The sequence below is a fragment of the Solea senegalensis genome, linkage group LG21 (genome assembly GCF_019176455.1).
Source record: "Solea senegalensis isolate Sse05_10M linkage group LG21, IFAPA_SoseM_1, whole genome shotgun sequence".
In the NCBI taxonomy this organism is placed as follows: Eukaryota; Metazoa; Chordata; class Actinopteri; order Pleuronectiformes; family Soleidae; genus Solea; species Solea senegalensis.
In genome coordinates, this window is record NC_058040.1 from 18,821,843 (window position 1) to 18,843,501 (window position 21,659).

The window sequence follows — 21,659 nt, forward strand, 5'->3', positions numbered from 1 at the left end:
AAAATGGGGGACAGTGGAGAGGTGGGGGACAGAAAATGGGGGGAGAGAAAGGACAAGAGGGAGATGAGGCAGAGACAGAAGAGAGAGAGGGAGACCAGCAGCAACAACTGTATCAGGTTACAAGTTTATACAGTTACTCATATCGACTTTTTAATTATAACATAATAATAATGGTGATGATAATCGTAGCCTCGAAAACTGGATCTTGATCCTGCAACCTGCATGATGAGAATACAGAGAGAGAGAGAGAGAAGGAAGGAAAGAAACTAGGGAAAGAAAGAGACAAGGTTAATGACATATAAAAAGTCATAATCATATCCTGAGTGTGAGAGAGTGAATGTGCGTGTACCACAGCAAAATAATGTGTGTTTAATGGTCACATGTGCAGAACTGAACTGAAGAAGACTCTTGGATCAGAGATGCTAACTCCTGAAAATGACCCAGGTGAGTATTGTATAAGACATGTATAAGACATATGTAGTTATTGTAACAGAAATATAACCAGTTCAAATACTTGTGGATGACTGTTACAACTGAACTGGCTTATCTCTAATCACTCAATACTTTAATTTGGGTTTAATCCAAAGTGACAGAGAACTGGCGTTGTTTATACCACAAGCAATGTAATACTGACCTCAGGATGTGTGACTTTGTGTTCAGAGTTTAAAAAAAGACCAGAAGAGAAAGAAAAAACGTGATAAAATTGTAGCCTCTATGTCATCTTTCTTGTTCCACTCATCTGTGTTGGGAGCAGAAGGGACAGGATAACAAGGAGGATCGCTGGAATCTCTGTTTAACACCCTAATTGAAAACGACAAGCACAGTGATATGTTCATCCTTTCAAGGAAGATCAAAGAATTGGAGTTCCGTGAGATGCAGCTTTATAGATCCAAAACAAACGGATCCCCTTTCACCTCAGCTAATTACCACCTGGCTCCTACTAATTACGTAATACAGCAGCATTGTAGAAAGTGCAAAAATAGAAAACAACAACAAAAAAAACCACTAAATTGTCTGTGTTATCCCTAGATCCCTTATCTGTCTGTAGAATCAGCTGCACAAGCATGTATTTCCTCTCTGTGGTAGCATACAGTGTAAAATCAGACAAAACACTTTAATTCTGCATAATACGTGTATTTAATAAAGTTCACAACATTTCTAGTCAAGTATAAATTGCTGTGGTTGGAATTTCAACAAATTATGTTCTTAATTGCTATGTTGGACACTAAATGTGTAAAAAAGACTTTCATAATGGATACCAGGAAATGTCATTTCTCAGATTGAATTTTATATTAATCTACATGCTGAGTTAGTTCTAATAATACAAAAAGCTTTAAAATGTACAGTATAAGAAATAAGCTACACATTTATTGTTATAGTTTTTATAGTTTTCTTTTTGCCAAGGCACTTAAACCTAATTAAATTTGATGGTACATATAACATAGTAGAGATACATCTCTGTAGTGATGATCAATTGCAATATCTTAGGAATCATGATTCTCCCAATAAGTACTGAACTATAACAAGAAAGTTCTTCACTATACAGAGGATCTAGCTTTACTCTACTTTGTTATGTTGTAAGTATTTTTAAATTGTCCATATTTTACATCATCATTTTCATCACATGTTTGCATGAATTGCTTAGTACACACCTTATCTTTCTGTATTTTCTATCTTTTTTATGACACATAATTCATACTTGTTTAAATGTTGCTCTTACAGAAGCCAGGAACAAGTTTGGGTTAAGTTTGCATGAAAATCCAGGAACCAAATCTCTGACCTTCTTGTTCCCAGGGTACCACACAATGATCCTGTCAGTTAGAACATTCCATTGGTTGTAGCTCCTATACTGTCCCCAGAGTATTTATGAGGTGATTTTCTACAGCAGCCCAGCCATACAAACTTCAAACATGGCAGGTGTGTTCATTCCCGACTCTGATATTGTTTGAATATCCCAAATGAGCCACTTCTGCATGCCTAAAGGCAATTGTGCCTACAGAGAGAGTGAGCATAAGACAACATGATATACGACATACCATGACATACCATGATGCTGAGTCGTGAGTAGTACATTTAAAGCTTTCACACTACTGCTCGCTACTTCCTCTCAGCATTCCCTTTTTCCTCCTGAGTAGTGTTTTAAATTTCTAACCAATGTTTAAGTGTCGCTTCTATGTATATAGATGAGTATATATATATACATATATGTGACTGTGAGAAGTCTATATGTACATTGACACCTCAGGTAATGAGTGAAAGAGTCAATTTGTAATGAAAACACTTATCCTGTAATTGAGAAGCATCGGGCATCTTGTGTTTGGAATACGTACATTTTTGAGTTCTGCTTTTTTATGAGGGGGTTAATTGTACCAATACATTAATGAGGTACTGACCAAAAGTCATCAACTTTCAAAACAACAGTCTTTTGCCTGTGCAGTGGCAACATTATGACTTTTGGCTAGGTTATATTTTCAGTCAGTTATCGTTTATACTTCCTTCCACCCTGTCAATCTGTTGAGCTGTTTGTCTCAGTCTTGTCGGCCTCATTCTCCCATGAATTGTCTGGCTTCTTCATCCCTCTTTTTCGTCTTCTTTTTGACATTTTCTCTTTTCTGCAGAGTCCAAAACAATCTGGCATAGATTCAAGGTCTACTCACAGAGGCTCGTCTTCAAGTGCAGTTCTGTAATTCTCACACGAGAAGATCTTACATCATGTCTCAGCGTTGTTTAAGCATATAACATGATGTGGTCTGATATATATATAAATATATGTATACATATATGTAAATATATTATGTATATACATATATAAATATATATATAAAAAATATATGTATATGTATATATTAATTATTAAACTTAAATAAATAATATTAGTTGAAGACAGCACTAAGTCAAAGCAACCGAGAGAACCCTTGCATCTCTAATAATCTCCTTTCTTTAGGATTAGATTAAATATAACTGATATAACAAAACACAGCTGCAATATATATACATATTATTATTTCCCCAAATTTTTAAAGTATAAATGTTTTATTACATGTTTACAAAATAATGTCGATGGTAGCTCAGTGGTAGAGGGAGCCATCTTTCAACTTGAAGGTTGTGGGTTTGATTCCCGGCTCTGATAGTCTACATGCTGATGTGTCCTTGGGCAAGACTCTTAACCCCACGTAGCTCCTGACAGCTGTGAGTGGGTGTAAAGATGAGTGATAGAAAATGTGCTGTATGTAAGTGGAACCAGTGCTGGTCTCCCTCTCTCTCTCTCTCCTTACTACTACTACTACTACTTAAAGTGGATGTCGGCTAATATTGAAAAAAATAAAAGGTTTTCATCTCAAACGTTCATTTTCCACTTCCTTCTAATAGGAAGTTTTCAATCATCATGGCTTTAAAGATGAAGAGTATCACACACACACACATACTAACCTCACCAAACCACCAGACCCGAGCAATCAAACTACACAAAGATAAAGATAAGGTGAGTTATGATCTTGTCATGATGAGGTTGACCTTGGTCATTTTCAGATGAGAGGAGAAGACAGCTGTTTCTCTTCTTAAGATTATCAGTAGTTGTGTGGTTTGTTGATGGGACACTGCTAACAGTATTTCAGTGTATTTCAAATGCCTGAATATAAACAACATTTGTGTATATTGGCACATGTATGTATTACATGGTTTGTGTTTAAGATCAACACAGACTGCCAAAGACAGATTACAACCATTATTTTGAATGTTCTGTCAGTTCCACAGTTGGACATTTTACTTTTACTTACTATAGCAAAATTTACTGAGGCAGTATTTACAGTGAAGCTTAAAGATGGTCAGCCTCTTTTAAATGTTTTCGCTTCAAAACCATTTGTTTTTTAATGATTCTCATTGTCTCATCCTTAATGCTGAAGACATTGTAATAATAATAATAACAGTGATAATGCATATTATTCCAGGGCACCTTTCAAGGCACTCAAGGACACCTTCCAGAGACACAAAATATCACATTTACAACAATAAAACAAAGCAAATAAAAACAGAATATATAATATAGAAAATAGAGTTTTGAAAGTGGAAAGAGAGTCAGCATTAATGAGAGTTTGTGGGAGAGAGTTCCAGAGTGGCTTTTGGATGGAGAAGCTTGTGTGGTCGACCACAGAGGAGAGCGCTGCAGTGACCAGCACATGGACCAGGAGAGCAGTGCTAATCCTGCATGAGTGGAAATATGCAGAGGGACCGATGTTATCGATCAGTGCTGTGAATGATAGTGTTCTGTTTAGAACAACAGCCGGACTTTTGACTTGAGGGAGGAAGAACTTTAGAGTTGTTGATTGTTAGAGGGTTTAGAGTCAACAAGGAGAATCTCAGTCTTGTTGCTGAAACTTATTAGACATTGAGGGAGTCAGTCTGGTCATTGTGTCACTTTTTCAGGAAGGGTCAATAAAATGATGCACTATTAACCTAAAATGATTCAGTTGTTGGAAAATTGCATTCATTGCATGCACCATCATTGTGACAGGTTTATAGGATTTGATTTTTAAAAATGGTAATTGTCAATCTTTAAAAAGGTTACATTTACTGAATGGGGCTATTATAAGAGGAGAGTAGAAATGAGTACATGTGAGTGGTGTTGATGATAACATGAAGTGACTGAATGCAAAAGCTCATCCGGCACAGAACATGGTCACCAGAGAAAGATACTGTGCTGGACTCAAACTTACCAGTCCAGTGAGTCAGAAATGAGGCGTGAAGAGCACTCAGACAGATATGAGGTATTGGTGACTTCACTCTTACATTTGAATATTTCTCTTAAATTAAGTTATATTATGAAGCTAATTCAGAAATAATTGCTGTTATTTCACTCGGTTATGTTGCCTTAAACTTGTGTGTTTTTCCCACAGTTTGAATAAGGTGAAAAATGTTTGCATAGTTCCAATCTTGGTGTCTTTAATTTTATAACAATAACTTCACATATTACATTTGTATAGATTTCATCCATATTCATATTTTACATATTTATGTAAACAACTGCTCCTCTAAAAGAAGAGAGAACTGGAAAGAGGATGTCAAACTATCTCAAGTAATCAAGGTGAACAAAACATCACCACTACCATCTTTAGATGTTTATTTTGATATCGTCATCAAAATCTTTACAAAACATTTTCTGACAATAATATACTCAAAGAAGAGCCATATTTTTGCGCTTGGACCAGTTCTTCACAAAAAGGCATAAGGTCTGAATACAGTAAAAAGAATGAAAAACAAATGGGGAAAAAAAGTCAACAACCAACTACCAAAGAAAACAATGCAGCGCATATTTACACGCGACAGAAAGCAACACTCTCTGCAAGAAATGAGTAAGGAGACGGGGGATCCTGTGGTTTGTATGAAAAGTGCTTTGAGGCTGCAGTGATGCAAATATCAAATCAGATATTGTTTTCTGTCAGTTTCTCTCTGTTTTTTGTTTGGACTGCAGCACAGCCCGTTTAAATGATACTACATTAAACCAGTTATGGGCAAATAAGACAGGCTTTGTCAGAAATATGAAAAAGTGTGTTTTTCAGCGACAGAGGTTAATGATTACACAATTCCTCTAACATGAGCAAGAGTCCGAACAATGTGGGTCACAGGTTCAAGATCTCCTGCTAACGTGAAACAGCATAAAACAAAAACAATCAATCGGGGCTGGGTTAGCCTGAACTGTAATGATGATGTTTGTTCAGAGGAGGTAGGGGATTAGGTGCTGCTTTACACACACACACGTATGACTGTGTGCTGCTGTGCAGGAAACACACACATGTATGAAGATGAATGAACAAGAAATCCAAATCTAACCTGATCATATTTTGCAAATCTATTCATCGGTTAATGAATTAGAATCTGTTCAATGGTAGATAGCCTTTAATGAGAATGTTACCACCTACAGCATTTTAACTGAGACGGAAGTGTTTTTTTAGTCATATAATGAAAACACAAATAAGCTGCATTTGTTGATGTGAGCATGTATAAAACACACACAGGCTATACATGAGCATTCAATTGTGTTCGTCAAATAACTTGTCTCAACTTAATTGATTCACTGCACATACAGCAGATAAAAATATCTTGTGTTTTATGGATGTGATGCTGGGCCCAGGTAAAAGGCAGACGACTTTCACACAGTAGTCAGATTCAGTTTCTCTACTCTTTTACAATCACACATGTTTTCTGCATGGACCTGGATTAACAGGACATCACTTCCTCTGCAGGGATGAAGTTAAATGACTACCAGTTTGAAAAATTCTGTCTCTCCCTAATACATTTAAGGTGGATTAGTTGATCTGTAAATATTATGAATTGATTTGAAACTAAAAATCTAAAGCACTCATTAACAGGAACTGATAAAGTATGAAAAGGAGTGTATGTTGGGTGAAGATAGTATCACCTACAGGCGTACAGCAGCCAAAAGACAATCTTATATCATTTACCTTTTTGCCAAACCTGTGAGTCATTTTCTAAAGTGGGGAAAAACTGCCTGGTATGTTTTGTGACTAAATGAAATCCCCTTGAACTTCCTAATTCATCCATCTCAACTTGAGCAGCTGTGGCTTCTTGTCTCCTCTGGCCTACAGTATTTACATTAAATGAAATATAGAAGTTTTCACTCCAATTCTTCACACCCATATTCACCCCAACAAAAAAAAAAGACATGTTTCCAGCGTGGACTTGAGTCTTAACTACTGAGAGCTACTGTATGTGTGTGTGTGCAAAACCATAAATAACCAAAGCAGAGAAGGGGAAAATGAAGCCTGTTGGCATTGTGGTGTTTGTTGTGCAGACAGTGCTGGGGTTCAGCTCAAACATGCATCATTAACATACAGCACAAATGGAAAAAAGACTAAATAATTGCTGGCAGCAGGATTGAAACATTCCAGTGAACATATCCAATGTTATCAGGGAGGGAGGCGTGATTCATCCATGACTTATTAGCAGTATATTTTAAAATATACACACATTCTGTGATTACACATGAAGGGAAAATCACCCGTGATCACTCTGTTTAGAAATGAATTGAAATCAGTATCACTACTGTGAAAACAGTGGAGGGCGGCAGTACACCTCTGAGAACAGCCTGTCACAAATGATTATTATTAGAAGAAAGTAATTATTATTACTTTCAGCAGACGATTATTAAATGGAAAGTGTGTCTCTGAAATGAGTTTCCACACAAGCTTCCCTATATAAGCTGGGGAATTACATTTTTGGACAGAGACATGATGGTAACAGCAAATAACTTTGCTTTGAAAACAGTGAAGTTGTCCATGACACATGCTTGTGGTTTTACAAAACAGCAGATGTTTGTCTCTGGTTCAGTGCTCTTTCCTAACTGGGTGTAGTTTCCAAAAATATCAACATGCAGACATAAATAGAAAATCATTAAACCGATTCACGCGAGTCACCAAAACGCAGACATGAAATTCAGGCCAAGGAGTTAGCAGGGTGATACAGAGCAAGGCAAGACAATACATGGAGAGAATTGAGAGAGCTCCCAATTATAAAGACGTTGGCACAGCTGCTGTAACTTCACCAGCACTATTAAGCACCTGTGCTGAGTGAATCAACTGCTCTGTATGCAGTATCCTATACACAGAGGGGACTGAACCCCATCTTACTCATGGACACTTTTGGGTTGCTTGTCTTTTTGGGCAGGTTTTGGTCAAACATTTAACAAAATAATGGCACATTAACTAAAGAAAGACAGACAGAAAGAAAATCTTTCACATATTAAACTCTAAACTAGCACATTTTATCCTTGAGTCGACCATAACATTGTAGATTTGATATTTAACAAGAAGTCACACAGTCAACTCCTGCATGATAAGCTCTTACACATTTATGAAGTCTGAACAGAAAATATTGAGAAGGTTTCAGCCTTTTTATAGGATTCAATAAAATGACTGGATTTGAGAACCACACTAACATCATTCATGTGTTATGGTGGAAGGGTGGAATCATGACGGGAGCAGATAGAAAAATATTCATCAAATAATAATCATCAAAACAACAGGAGTGTTATAGGAACCCCAGTCATGGGAATAATCATTCCCACTGGAAATTGAATAAGGCTCCTCTTCTAATCACAAGCAGATTGTGTTTCAGAAGAAGTGAAGTTCATACTTTTCTTCCTCATTAAAGTTTCACTATTTACAAGATAAATAAGTTCTATTCAATTCTGTCCTGTGATTAGTCTTATACAATTTCTTGACATCATCTTTGAACACATGAAAAACTGTCACATTTCTTTGAAGCCAAAAAGAAAAAATAAGTGAACAAACCAAGGAATGTCTGTTGTCTTCTCTTATCGCAAAGATTCATCTGCAGATCAGTCAGTTCCACGTCTGTGAGTGTGTCCACTGACATGCACAAATCAACCCCTGTGCACTGCTTGGATGAAGCCGGAGATGACACTTGACAGGCCATCACAGCCGTATCCCAAGTCTTCATCAACTGCTTAGTCATTATGCAGCAGTGCTCAACAAGATGGACAAAGTGTTACCGTGTGCAACAATGTCCAGCACCACAGACCAGCCTTGAAAACCTCTGAAAACCAGGAGATGTCAGGCAATATTCCCAGTACTGACCACCAGTCAGTCCAGTCGCAGGTCAGAGAAGAGTCAGTGTGCTGATATGCTCCCACGAGGCACTGTTGTTCTCTGTGATGAAGGACATGTGGGATCGCAGGAGAGAGACGTTGTTCTGCAAACTGTCCAGAATGATTGAAGTCAAACGTTGACTCACCAATGCTTGGAATGACTGTTTGAGGCGGCGAGAGTGGTTTGGCCTTCTGTAGAGTGGACCTTTTTTTAAATATATGTACAATTTCTTGGAAAGAAAAATCCCCATGAATAACTCTATAAAGCAAAGTGAATCAGGTTCTGTGTCTTCAAGAGTGTAGATATGATGAACAACAACAAAACTCCATCAAGTCCACTTGCCTAACTCCACACTTTTGAAGAGAAAATCATAGACCTGACATACTGGTGTGGAAAATGGCTATGTAGTATGGATCATGGACAAATTATTGATCAAGTCACAAATGTTTCTGAACTGGTGAATTGAAGGTAAGATAAATCATATGGATACATTTGAGTTTCACTCCCTCACTTCTAAGTAATGCTGGTAAATCTGTAAAGACAAGCTCAGCCCAGCTGTAACAACCACATCGAGAGATTTGGTTGTAATTGTGAATTTGAGTTGGCAGATGTGAGATTAGTAAAACAAGTGGCATTTTGAGAATGCTCTCGGCTAAATTAGCACATGTGCATTAAAAGAAAATTCAAGTAAACTCTTTGGTTTGACATACCAGTCAGTGAAATTCAACATGAAACATCACCAACAAAGTCATACAACTGTAACACAAAGGAAATCACAAAGCAAAATCTGTCTTTGCTTTTCTTTAGGAAATGACTTGTCTTTATAAAGATATTGATTTGCCTTTATGAGCAACTGAATATGAAATGTAATAATGATCACAGTAAGAATCCTCCTGCTCTTCACTATTTGAACTTTTTGTAATTATGAACACATGATTATTGCCATTTCCCTTCCTCTCATGTGTCAGTGAACGTGGATTGCCGTAGTGACAATGCTGACATGAAATTTAGCAAAGACCATCATTGGAAAGAAGGTAATATGTTTAAGTTATTGGATGGATGATTTCCATACGTCAGTAATGATATGTTTACAATAAGGTGCTTTGGAAAAAAACCCAAACACAAATCAATCAGTAAAGATGTCACAACCTCTGTTGTATATCAATGAGAACAGACAGATGACACATGTTTTACCTCTCTATTTCACAAAGTCATGTTCAGAAAACAAGGCCCCCCTGAAGAACCAGCTCACCTCCCCCGTCACTTTAACGTCACGGTGAATCAAAGGCTCCGACTTTCATGACCAGTCTTGACTTGCTAGCGTCCAAATTTGAGCGTGCCGGTGCGCTCGGCAATAGGGAAAGGACCACTGCTGGGACCCTCGCTTGGTCTAAGGGGGGGTGGAGGAGAGCAAGGCCGTGGCATTGATGCACCTATGCTGGCAGCAGAGGGAACAGCCGGCAGTGCCACTGTCTGTATCTGTCCCCTTTCACATGGTCCCAGGTCCTCCAAGCCCTGTGGGGGTCCCTCAAAGCCCATGTTAAGCCGCAGGGGCTGATGGGCCTGGCAGTAGTCTACGATAGGTTGTTCATAGCGGTAGAAGGTCAGTGCACCCATCTGGTGAGGGACCTGTTCAGACAGAGAGAGTGTGGGGATGGGTGAGGGGATTGTGCAGATAAGACAAAGAAAGACATCATTAGGTTTCAAACTGTCAAATCATATCATAACGTAGTTACACTAACTCTTAGTTTGTTTTTCTTTTTCATTCGTTTCCATGTCTTGTCACCAATTCTCCTGTCATTTCAGATCCCGCCTTTCTTCCATGCCATGCAATCATCTCATTTCCCTCACCGGGTTGTCCCCACCCATCTCCTCACCTGCAGTCCATCTGCTCGTTAGTCCCTCAGTGTATATATACTATCCCATTTTCATTTGCTCCCTGTCAGATTGTCTTGTGTTTCTACTAAGAGTTCTTGTTCAGACCCTGTCTTGTCTTGTTTTGCCTTTCTTTGACTTCAGGTTCCTGCCTGCTTCTTGTTGGATTAGTTTGCCTGATTGTGACTGATCTCTGGGTTTTGACTCTGACCCTAGCCATCCCTTGGCAGACCCTAGCCATCCCTTGGCACCTGAATTTAAACTGCTCCCATCCAGACGCAGATTTCATGTGCCAAGATGCAGGACCAACAGATTTAAAAATACCTGGGTTCCAGTGGCCATTGGCCTTCTTAACAATTGACAGCACTGTGGTCACTTTAAATCCTGTTTCTTCCAGGATGGCATGGTTGCACTTTATTGGTTGTTTTATCTATTTTATCTATTTTATTAACTATTGTTAACTGTTCTGTGTATGTATTTTATTGCTATTTCTATTATTAGCGTATGTTGTGTCACTGTTGTACTTGTTTTTTACTGTTGTCTTATGCTGCTGGCTGCACTACAAATTGCCCTCCGGGGACAATAAAGATCTCTTGACTTGACTCAGTAAACTTGCCCGCCTCCTTGTCGTGCTCTTGGGTTCTCCCTAACGTGACACTTTTAAACACTGAAAAAAATTCAAGCCACGTTTAATTTACAGTTTTTACACTGAAATGATTTCATTTGTATTCATTTATAAACACAGCTGTGTGGTGTGAGTGTAGGTCTGGCTTTTAATTGTGTTTCACCTCAAATGAACACAAACAGGATTATAAGAATATTAGCAACATCATATTATACACATTTTTACAGTGCACTGTATTTGTCACATGTTTAATTGTGCCTGTGACTCCACAGCTCATCACATGGTGACCACCTGAGCCTCCAGCTGCACCAAAACCAAACATGTGCCACCAAACAAATGTGACAAATGCATTTTTGTCTGTATTTTGTAAAGATGTGAGAAGCATTTCAAAGTAAAAGTCCTCTTCCTACCCAGGAGTCGTGCTGTAATATTTACTGTGACTGTGGAATAAATGAAGAGGATTTCAATGACACAAAACCAAATGTATCTTATCATACAATAGTTGCTCTGTGTAGCTCAGTATGTTACTTGTGTCACATCTGGCCATGTGTTTGACCTTTCACCCACAACCCTTAACACAAGGCCAAACAGATGAGACTCCATCTAATCTTGCCAAACTGAAAACATCTCTTTTCAACTCAGAAAAATAGGCCATGGAAACAGCAGAGTGAGATGGGAGCTGACCTGGATTAAACTGTGTGACAGCTCGTCTGATCTGTTCACACACACAACAAACAGCAGGAGCTACAGCATGAAGACATGAATAATACAAACACCTGAATCTGAAAGAGAGCAAGTGTCACAGCTGTCGTTCAAGTCCACTGTAAACATATGATGTTCAACTGTTACCAGGTTTTACAGAAACTGTTACTTTAAAGAGAGGACCATTTAAACGCACACATATATGTAAACATACGTAAGATTTTGCATTGCATTATTCAGATTTTGAGATAATCAATCTTTAAGACACTGTTTATTTGTGAAGAAAACTCAAAACTGCTGCAGGGTTCAACACCTCAAAGAAGAACATACTGACTCTACCAGGTAAAACAAGGTCCAGGGGCTGTAGTAAGAAATCAAGTATATCTGAGAAAGTGTTACCGAGTTCATCCTAACGATAAACCAGGATAAGAAGGCATGACTTGGTCGGACAGGGCCACACGGTTGGTGCAGTGGTTAGCTCTCTTGCCTTTGCAGCAAGAAGACCCGGGTTCAATCCTTGGTTGGAACAATGGAACAAGGGCCTCTGCATAGAGTTATTACTCCCCAAAATACAATATGGGGATTAGGTAAATTGGGCACTCTAAATTGACTGTGCGAGTGAATGGTTGTTTGTCTCTATGTGTGTGGCCCTGTGATGGACTGGTGAACTGTCCAGGGTGTCACATCAGGTGTAAGGTGTAACTTGACGTGCACGTTTACAACATACAAAGGAGCAAAAGATCATAATAGAATGGAGAGGTAAATTTGCTACATAAAAAATGATTGAACTGCTATAAATACAATGAGACAAAAAGCTGTCTGAATGAAGTAACCCAATGTAAATACTTACAGAGAGCTTTTGAGCAAACTCATATACGCTCCACCCCAACTCTTACCCAAAATAACCATATCAGTAAAACTGAAGTTTAATAATACCCTAAATAAATAAATAAATAAATGAAAAATAAAGGAGTGTACAGTGGAAACTCTGAATAAAGTCACACTTTGCTGCACTCTCCAAACTGTGTATTTACCAAAGAAGGCAATGACCAATATATTCATTAACTTCCCCGACCACAGAATTCTACAAGATTACCAGAAAACCACAAGTTTTCATAAGGGAAAGGCCCTTACTCAACCTGGGATTTGAACATGTAAGCCTCTATGACACTGTGACAGGACATTTGAAAAAGCTCCAGACTCTTGGTGTCTGATGTACACCCATGCACTTTCAGAAGCACTGGCTTCCTTCTGTCTCCAAAAAAACAAAACTCCATTCACAGAGCCAGTCACACTCCAAGTGTGACTGGCTCATTACATTACTGGCACTCAGAGGATTACTCCTGTCATTTAGATACTAAACCCTTCACTGGTCCTGCCGCTGCACTCTGACCATCACCGTCACAGACCTCCACCGCTGCTTCCTGTCCACATCCAACAGTTTCATTTACAACATTAACTCTTGACCATTTCATAAATCTGGCCATGTGCACATTGTGTTCATACAAACACGCACACATGCATACACACTCACACACACACCTTTCTTGTTTATGTCTGCCCATGAATATATTAGATTCACTGAATTCAAAAGCAATGGTAATGGTAATTGCTGCTCATGGTAAAACTAGACAACGTTCAGCAGAGCAGATGCAGACGCTCTCCTCATGCATTCATTAACATGATCGATACAACGCATGTTATTGGTCTGCTGTTACTTGAAATTGCACTTTTGTATACTCCTGTAATAAAGTCATAAACCCCAAATGCCACCAAAATAAAACATACATTTTCTGATAATTCATCAAGTTGAAAGGTGCAGCATGTTTCTCAGCATCACAATATTATAAATGCACGCTGAAGAGTCAGTTGACTGTGAAGCCAGCCAAATATGTAAATAGATAACATCTGGACAGACAAACAGAAATAGAAAAGCTACCTTTCCAGCATTTTTACAAATTGCATATTTTTGTACTGATAAACTAAGTACAAGCAGAGCTCCTGCAGCAGGTACCTCCCGGCAGGCTTCAGTCCAGAGGCACTGCCTCTGCACTGTGCCTCTCGACTGAATGATGTACACATCATTTACATATCCACACTAACTTTATGAGGCAAAATGAGTAAATGTAACTATTCATTGGTGCTTCCACTGACTGTAGTATTTCAGAAAGACCACTTGTGATGTATTGTCTTTATCATGACATTTGTCACATTGCTGAGATAGAGATGGTGCTGGTACAGGTTGTGCCTTATTTACATTTCATCAGTGATATAAGCTGCACCAACCGCAAGGTGGAGCACAGGAAACAGCAAATGTAATACTGGTTCATGTTGTGTCTTCATGTGCCAGGTAACCACAGTTCTGAATGATGCATTTCAGTTTAAGATAGCAGATCCTAGAAGACAGTGGTACAAGCTCCATCACCTCAAACATTCATATCTCCACATTAATTACAAGTTTAAAGTTAACACTGAGCAGTAACTAAAACCATGGATTATTGTTGGAAAGGTTGTCTCTTCATCTGGACATCACCAACAATTCCCATGTGTAATTGTTTTTGTATTCTTTAGCATACATGTGTTTGAATATTCTGGTATTAAATAACAAAGCACAGGTTACCAAGAACAATTCATGAATTATTCCTGTCTTTGTCTAAAGACATTTATCCCATAATGTATTTTAGTGCATGCATAGTTAAAGGAGACGGTGGTGCATATGTGATGTTAAGCTTCAGTGTCTATGCTGTTGGAATTGTTTAGCAATAAATGTCACAGTCAGCCCAAACATGATGTTTTCAGGAGAGCAGTGAACACATGTGAAGATAAACACAGAGACGTGTCCTAGCAGGAAGCTTCTCTTCTCCAGGTGCTTCTGTTCTCCGTCCCATTGTAACAGCACGAGTAGTGTGTCTAAGTAATGAGCACGACCCAACATAAATGCTGTGTAGCCAACTTGGCTCTTCACTGATAGTGTCAGTCTCACTTTAATCAGGATATTGGGAGGAGTGAGATTGGGAAAGCAGGTTGAGGCTTCTTAAGTCCCGAGCTGGACAGAAGCCAGAACTCATGTGCAGACCTCCTGATCTCCTTTGTCATGCATTACCTCAACATGCTTTTTTTACAGAGCTGGATATTCACTGAACAAACCACACATTACATGTCAAACCACGTCTGCCCTTCGTGGTTAGTCATTGTCTCTTATCTTTTGACTTCCTTCACATGTTATACCCTTGATTTTAGTCAATAACACTTTTAACTAAGGTGACTGATGTGCTTCTGATCATACCATCAAACCCAGAGGTAGATGAAACATCTTGATTGAACCAGTGATGTGACATTTCAACTGAAGGTTAGATGTAGAATTTGAATACGGAGGAAAATGGTATGTTGAAGATGATAGATTTTTTTTGAACTGTATCACAATTATCTAATATTTTATATCTGATAAAAAATTACAAAACAGTTACAAAAAATAATTGTTATTTTTTATGCACTGCTAGCGTTTTTGTTTAGGTGCAAACACATGCATAGAAAATAATTTGAGGCAGCATCACATACAAATTGAATGAAAGCAATAACAACTTCTTATTTGCCAGTAATTATGATGGATTGTGGCGTGCAGAATTAATAAGGAGGCGTATGTTTTCATTTGAAAAGGTAATTAGCTGCTGGGCTTAAGTAATTGTAGGAAAAAGCAGGTCATTTCAGAAAGTCCCTGGGGGCAGTTTTTTCAAAACCTTGCAGCAGAACAAATCCCTCAAGTGAGAATGTTTTCACTGATAAACCCTGACCTGACTGTTCCTGCGAGGTGAGAATGTCTCCAGTCTGAATTTCAATAAGAAGTAGCGCAAATAGAACAGAGACATGTCTTCTACAAGCAAATAACCTTAATGATCACCTTGCCTTTATTTGACAAGAAGTGCAGAACTTGTGCCTGTTTTCACCCGTTTATCTGCTTCAGCAGAAGAGGAAGAAGGAAGAAAAGAAGACGTAATTTCTTGTCAACACTATGTTGTTCATTTAATCTCCTGCATTGCTCAGCCACTAAAATAGGAATGGAACAGAATCATCTTAAGTTGTTGCATGTTACTGTTACATGATTCTCTACCATACTGCTGCTACATGTGAAGCTACTGAAGAAATCCTTTTTTTTTTCAAATTCTCTTCATGTCTTCAGTCATCGATGAGAAGAAGCTGGTGTCTTTAGCCCTCACTTTGATTTGATAAAGATAACCACATATGATTTATTAATATTTTTATCTGTCACAAATTGTTAGGGATGTCCCGATCTGATATCGATATTGGTCCAATATCAGCCAAAAAACAAGTATCGGATTATATCGGATTAAATCTCCAACACAACAGTCCATTCCGCTCCAGCACTTCTATCCAGCAGCGCCTGTTGTGATCATGTGGGCTCTGCATGTTGGATGCATGTAGATCACATGATCACAACAACAGTGTATGTGTGCTACTGATATTTCAATTCAATTCAATTCAATTTTATTTGTATAGCGCCAAATCATAACAGAGAGAGCAGAGAACCCCAACAGTTCACACAATGAGCAAACACTAGGCATCAGTGGAGAGAAAAAACTCCCTCTTAACAGAAGAAGAAATCTCTGACAGAACCAGGCTCAGAGATGTGCAGTCATCTGCCTCGACTGGTTGGGGTTAAAGGAAAATTGGGGACAGAGGAGCAGTGGGGGACAGAAAATGGAGGGACAGAGGGATGAGACAGAAGAGAGAGAGAGACCAGGAGCAGATACACAACAACTGTATCAAGTTACAAGTTTACAAGTTTACAAGACTTTTAATTATAGCACAATAATAATGGTGATGATATGTATGATATGGATAGCCTCGAAAACTGGACCTGGATCCTGCAACCTGCAAGATGAGAATACAGAGAGAGCGAGAGGGAAGGAAGGAAGGAAGGACACAAACTAGGGAGAGAAAGAGACAATGGCATATAAAAAGTCATATTCATACCCTGACTGTGAGAGAGTGAATGTGCGTGCACCACAGGAAAATCCCCCAGCAGTCTAGGTCTAGAGCAGCATAACTAAGAGATGGTCCAGGTTTCCCTGAACCAGCTCTAACTATAAGCTTTATCAAAAAGGAAAGTTTTAAGTCTAACTTTAAATACAGAGAGAGTGTTTGCCTCCCGAACTGTTATTGGAAGCTGGTTCCACAGGAGAGGAGGAACCTGGTAACTGAAGGCTCTGCCTCCCATTCTGCTCTTAAAGACTCTGGGAACCACAAGTACACTTGTATTTTGTGACCTAAGTAGAGATGTTCCGATACCATTTTTTCCCTCCCGATACAGATTCCGATACTTGTGCTGTGGGTATCGGCCAATACAGAGTACCGATATCGATACCAGTGTGTAATATATATCATACTACGCCTGCATGACTGTGATACGATTATCATCATCGAATCCTTTACCGTATCAGTCACGGGTGTAAGACAGTGATATAATCTGGATGAGGAGATGAGAAAATCAGCAAAACGGAGTGTATTTAAGTATGTAGAGATGACCATTAATCGATACAGAATGACCCAGGAAGAAAGTATGACAAAGGTCACCGTGTGGAGACAGCAGTGGAAGCAAATATACCCAAACAACAGCTGACATACATGGAGTCTGATTGACTGTCTAGAGCTAGACTGCATCTCTGAGTGCTACCTGATGCTGAATCATGTTTTTGTCAAAATGTCCTAAGAAAAAAGAAAAATTATGTGTTGTACGATGAAAATATGTATTCTGTGGGTAATGGGGGCGGGACCAGATAAGCTTTTGCCTCTCCCGCTTTCCCTTTCAATTATGTGTATTGTGTACACTACACTTGTGATGATGTGTGATGATGAGTGATCTAACTGACATGACCGAAATAAACATATAAATAAATAAATCATAGGTGGTAAGGTTTGGCTCAGGTATAACCCTCTGTAAAACATGAACAAATACAGCAAATGGACATCATTTATTTTTACCAGTGATATGTTATTTCGTTTTTCAGTTTGTATGTTTGTTTTGACTCTGATCCAAACACCGCAGCACTGGCAGAGCTTCATGTTTCCATGACGACTGAAAGGAAAAGGACGCGTGTGACGTAATTTTTACATGACTCCAGATTGTTAAATTTGAGTCTCTGAAGTAACGCTAAACTTTAAAAACAGAGGCATACATACGCAGGACACAGGTACGCTGGTTAGGTGTCGCGCTGCTCTTTTCGTTTAATAAACGGGCCACTCTAGTTTGACTGTAGGCGCGGAGCTAGCACAGCTAACAACGCTAATGGCGGTAACTGGTAAATACTACCAAACCGCTGACATGATGAGCTAACGTTAGCTCCTTGTCTTCAGGTGTTGGGTAATAAGTTCTTCTTCACACCTCTAAAACAGCACAGCGCAACTGTTTCAAGAGTGGCGAAGAGGAACGGTGTCAGAGCTCCGTTAGCTCTGACACCGTTCCTGTAATAAATTACGTGGTATCGGATAGGTGCATGGACTCCAGTACTCGCCGATACCGATGCCCACATTTTCGGCAGTATCGGAGGCATTTCTGATTCTGATACCGGTATCAGAACAACTCTAGACCTAAGTGGTCTGTTAGGGTGATAAGGTAAGACTAGGTCTTTCAGGTATGAAGATCATTAAGTGCTTTGTACGTGAGGAGGAGGATTTTAAATTGAATTCTAAACTGTACGGGGAGCCAATGTAGAGAAGCTAACACTGGAGTTATATGGTCTCTCTTTCTAGTTCCTGTCAGAACTCGTGCTGCAGTATTTTGAATGAACTGAAGGGTTCGAACAGACTTGTTGGAACATCCTGATAATAAGGAGTTACAGTAATCTAATCTAGATGTAACAAAAGCATGAACTAGTTTTTCAGCATCCTGTAAAGACAGAATGTTTCTAATTTTCATAATGTTCCGCAGGTGGAAGAAGGCTGTTCTAGAAATGAGTTTTATGTATGAATCAAATGACATTTCCTGGTCAAAAGTAACTCCAAGGTTCCTCACAGTGGAACTGGAAGCCGTGGTGATGTCATCTAAAGTGACAATGTGATCAGAAAGTTTTTCTCTGAGGTGTTTAGGGCCGAGTATAATGACCTCAGTTTTTTTCTGAGTTTAAAAGTAGAACGTTACAGGTCATCCAGGACTTAATGTCTCTGAGACATTCCTGGAGTTGAACAACCTGATTTATTTCATCCGGCGTCATTGATAAATATAGCTGTGTGTCATCTGCATAACAATGACAGTGTATGTTGTGCTTCCTAATAATGTTCCCTAGAGGAAGCATATATAAGGTAAAAAGTATAGGCCCAAGCACTGAGCCTTGTGGAACTCCACAATTAACTTTTGTTTGTAGTGAGGCTTTGTCATTAACAAACTGGAATATATCAGATTAGTATGATTTAAACCAGCAGAGGGCAGCACCTGTGATCCCAAGACTCTGCTCCAATCTCTGCAGTAGAATATTATGATCAATGGTGTCAAATGCAGCACTAAGATCTAACAGGACAAGTAAAGAAACTAGACCATTATCTGACGCCAAGAGAAGATCGTTACTAACTTTAACTAGTGCTGTTTCTGTGCTATGGTTTAATCTAAAACCTGACTGAAAATCTTCAAACAGGCCATTAATGTGCAAATATTCACATAATTGATTAGCAACTGCCTTTTCTAAGATTTTAGAAACAAAGGGAAGATTAGATATAGGTCGGTAATTAGCTAAAATTGCTTTTTTGAGAAGGGGTTTAATAACTGCTATTTTAAACGTATGGGGCACATTTCCAGTTAATAAGGATAAATTAATTTGAGTCTAATTTGAGCTGTTAATTAAAGGAAACACATCTTTAAACAGTTTGGTGGGGATAGGATCCAACTGACAGGTTGATGGCTTGGATGATGAAACTAAAGATGTTAACTCAGGGAGATCTATAGGGGAGAAACTGTCTAACTGTGCACCTGGTGCTTCTAAAGCTCTTGTGCTAGAAGATGAGTCAGTCCCAATATGAGGGAGGAGATGATCCATTTTTTCTCTAATTGATGTCATTTTATTCACAAAGTTCATAAAGTCATCACTGCTCAGTGTTAAAGGAATAGATGGTTCAGTGGAGCTGTGGCTCTGTGTCAGCCTGGCGACAGTGCTGACCTGTGATTATTCTTATTTTCTTCAGTTAAAGAAGAATAATAGGCAGCTCTAGCTTTGTGTAGGGCTTTTTTGTAAGCTACAAAACCATCTTTCCAGGCTATATAAAATTCCTCTAGGTTATTGGAACGCCATTTCCTTTCTAACCTACGTAACGCCTGTTTAAGAGCATGAGTATTGGATTTAAACTATGGTGTTCGTCTCATCTGATTCACCACTTTCTTTTTCAGAGGGGCAACACAATCTAATGTAGTAAGTTATCATAAGTTAAAACAAGATCGAGGGTGTGACTAAGGCAATGAGTTGGTTTATTAACGTGTTGAATAAAACCTATTGATTCCAACAGCCAGTTGAATGCGCAGCTAAGACTATCACGGTCAACATCTACATGGATGTTGAAATCCCCTACAATTATGATTTTATCTGTCTTAAGCACTAACTCAGATAAGAACTCAAAGAACTCTGATAGGAACTCTGAATAAGGTGCAGGTGGACGATAAACTGTGACTATAATAATTGGTTTCTGTGATTTCCAACTAGGATGAGATAGATTAAGAATAAGGCTTTCAAACGATGAATATCCTGGTTTGGGTTTGATATTGATTATTAATCTAGTATTAAAAATGGCTGCTACACCTTCTCTGACTGAGCTTCTAAGAATATGGGTATCAGCATGAGTGGGTGGAGTTGACTCATTTAGACTAACGTAATCGTCTTCATGTAACCAAGTTTCAGTTACACAGAATAAATAAAAAATAATTGTCAGAAATTAGATCATTTATTAAAACAGATTTTGAGGAGAGAGACCTAATATTTAATAGTCCACATTTGAAAGTGGTATTATTTGACTCTATTTTATTGTTGGTATTAATCTTTATTAAGTTAGAATGTCTAACTCCTCTTCTGTTTGTTATTGATTTATTTACTTTAGTTTTTATGGGACACACGGTGGTGTAGTGGTTAGCACTCTCGCCTTGCAACGTGAAGACCCTGTTGGAACAAGGGCCTTTCTGCATGGAGTTTGCGTGTTCTCCCCGTGTGTGTGTGGGTTCTCTCCGGGTTCTCTGGCTTCCTCCCACAGTCCAAAAACATGCAATGTGGGGATTAGGTGAATTGGACACTCTAAATTGACCAAAGGAGTGAGTGTGAGAGTGAATGGTTGTTTGTCTCTAGCTGTGTGTGGCCCTGCGATGGACTGGCGAACTGTCCAGGGTGTACCCCGCCTATCGCCCGATGTAGCTGAGATTGGCAGCTATTGGCAGAGATTGAATAATAACTTTACTGAATTTACGGTTATCTGTAGCCAGCAGTTTCAGATAAGACTCTATGTCGCCCGCTCTGGCCCCGGGAAAACACCTGACTGTGGTCGCTGTCGTCGCTATTTTCACGTTCCTCAGGATGGAGTCACCAATTACCAGAGTTGGTTTCTCAGTCTGTGTGGTGCTGAGAGGGGAAAACTCTTAGGCTTAACACTACAGTCACCCAGCTGCCCTGTTTGCCTCCCGGCTGCACAGGAGCTGCTGAGGGAGCTAATGCTATGTGGTCCGCACCGACTACAGGAGACTGGCTAACTTATTTAGCTTCTATGGTGCGGAGCCGAATTTCTACTTCACTAAGCCTCGCCTCCACCCTAGCCAGTAAGCTAAATTTTTTACAAGTACTTTCATCGCT

General features: G+C 39.0%; 1 pseudogene; it reads right to left on the reverse strand.

Annotated features, from left to right (window-relative positions):
- Positions 1-9,941: 9,941 nt before the first annotated feature.
- Positions 9,942-20,890, reverse strand: LOC122758665 (annotated as a pseudogene).
- Between the last annotated feature and the right edge of the window lie 769 nt (positions 20,891-21,659).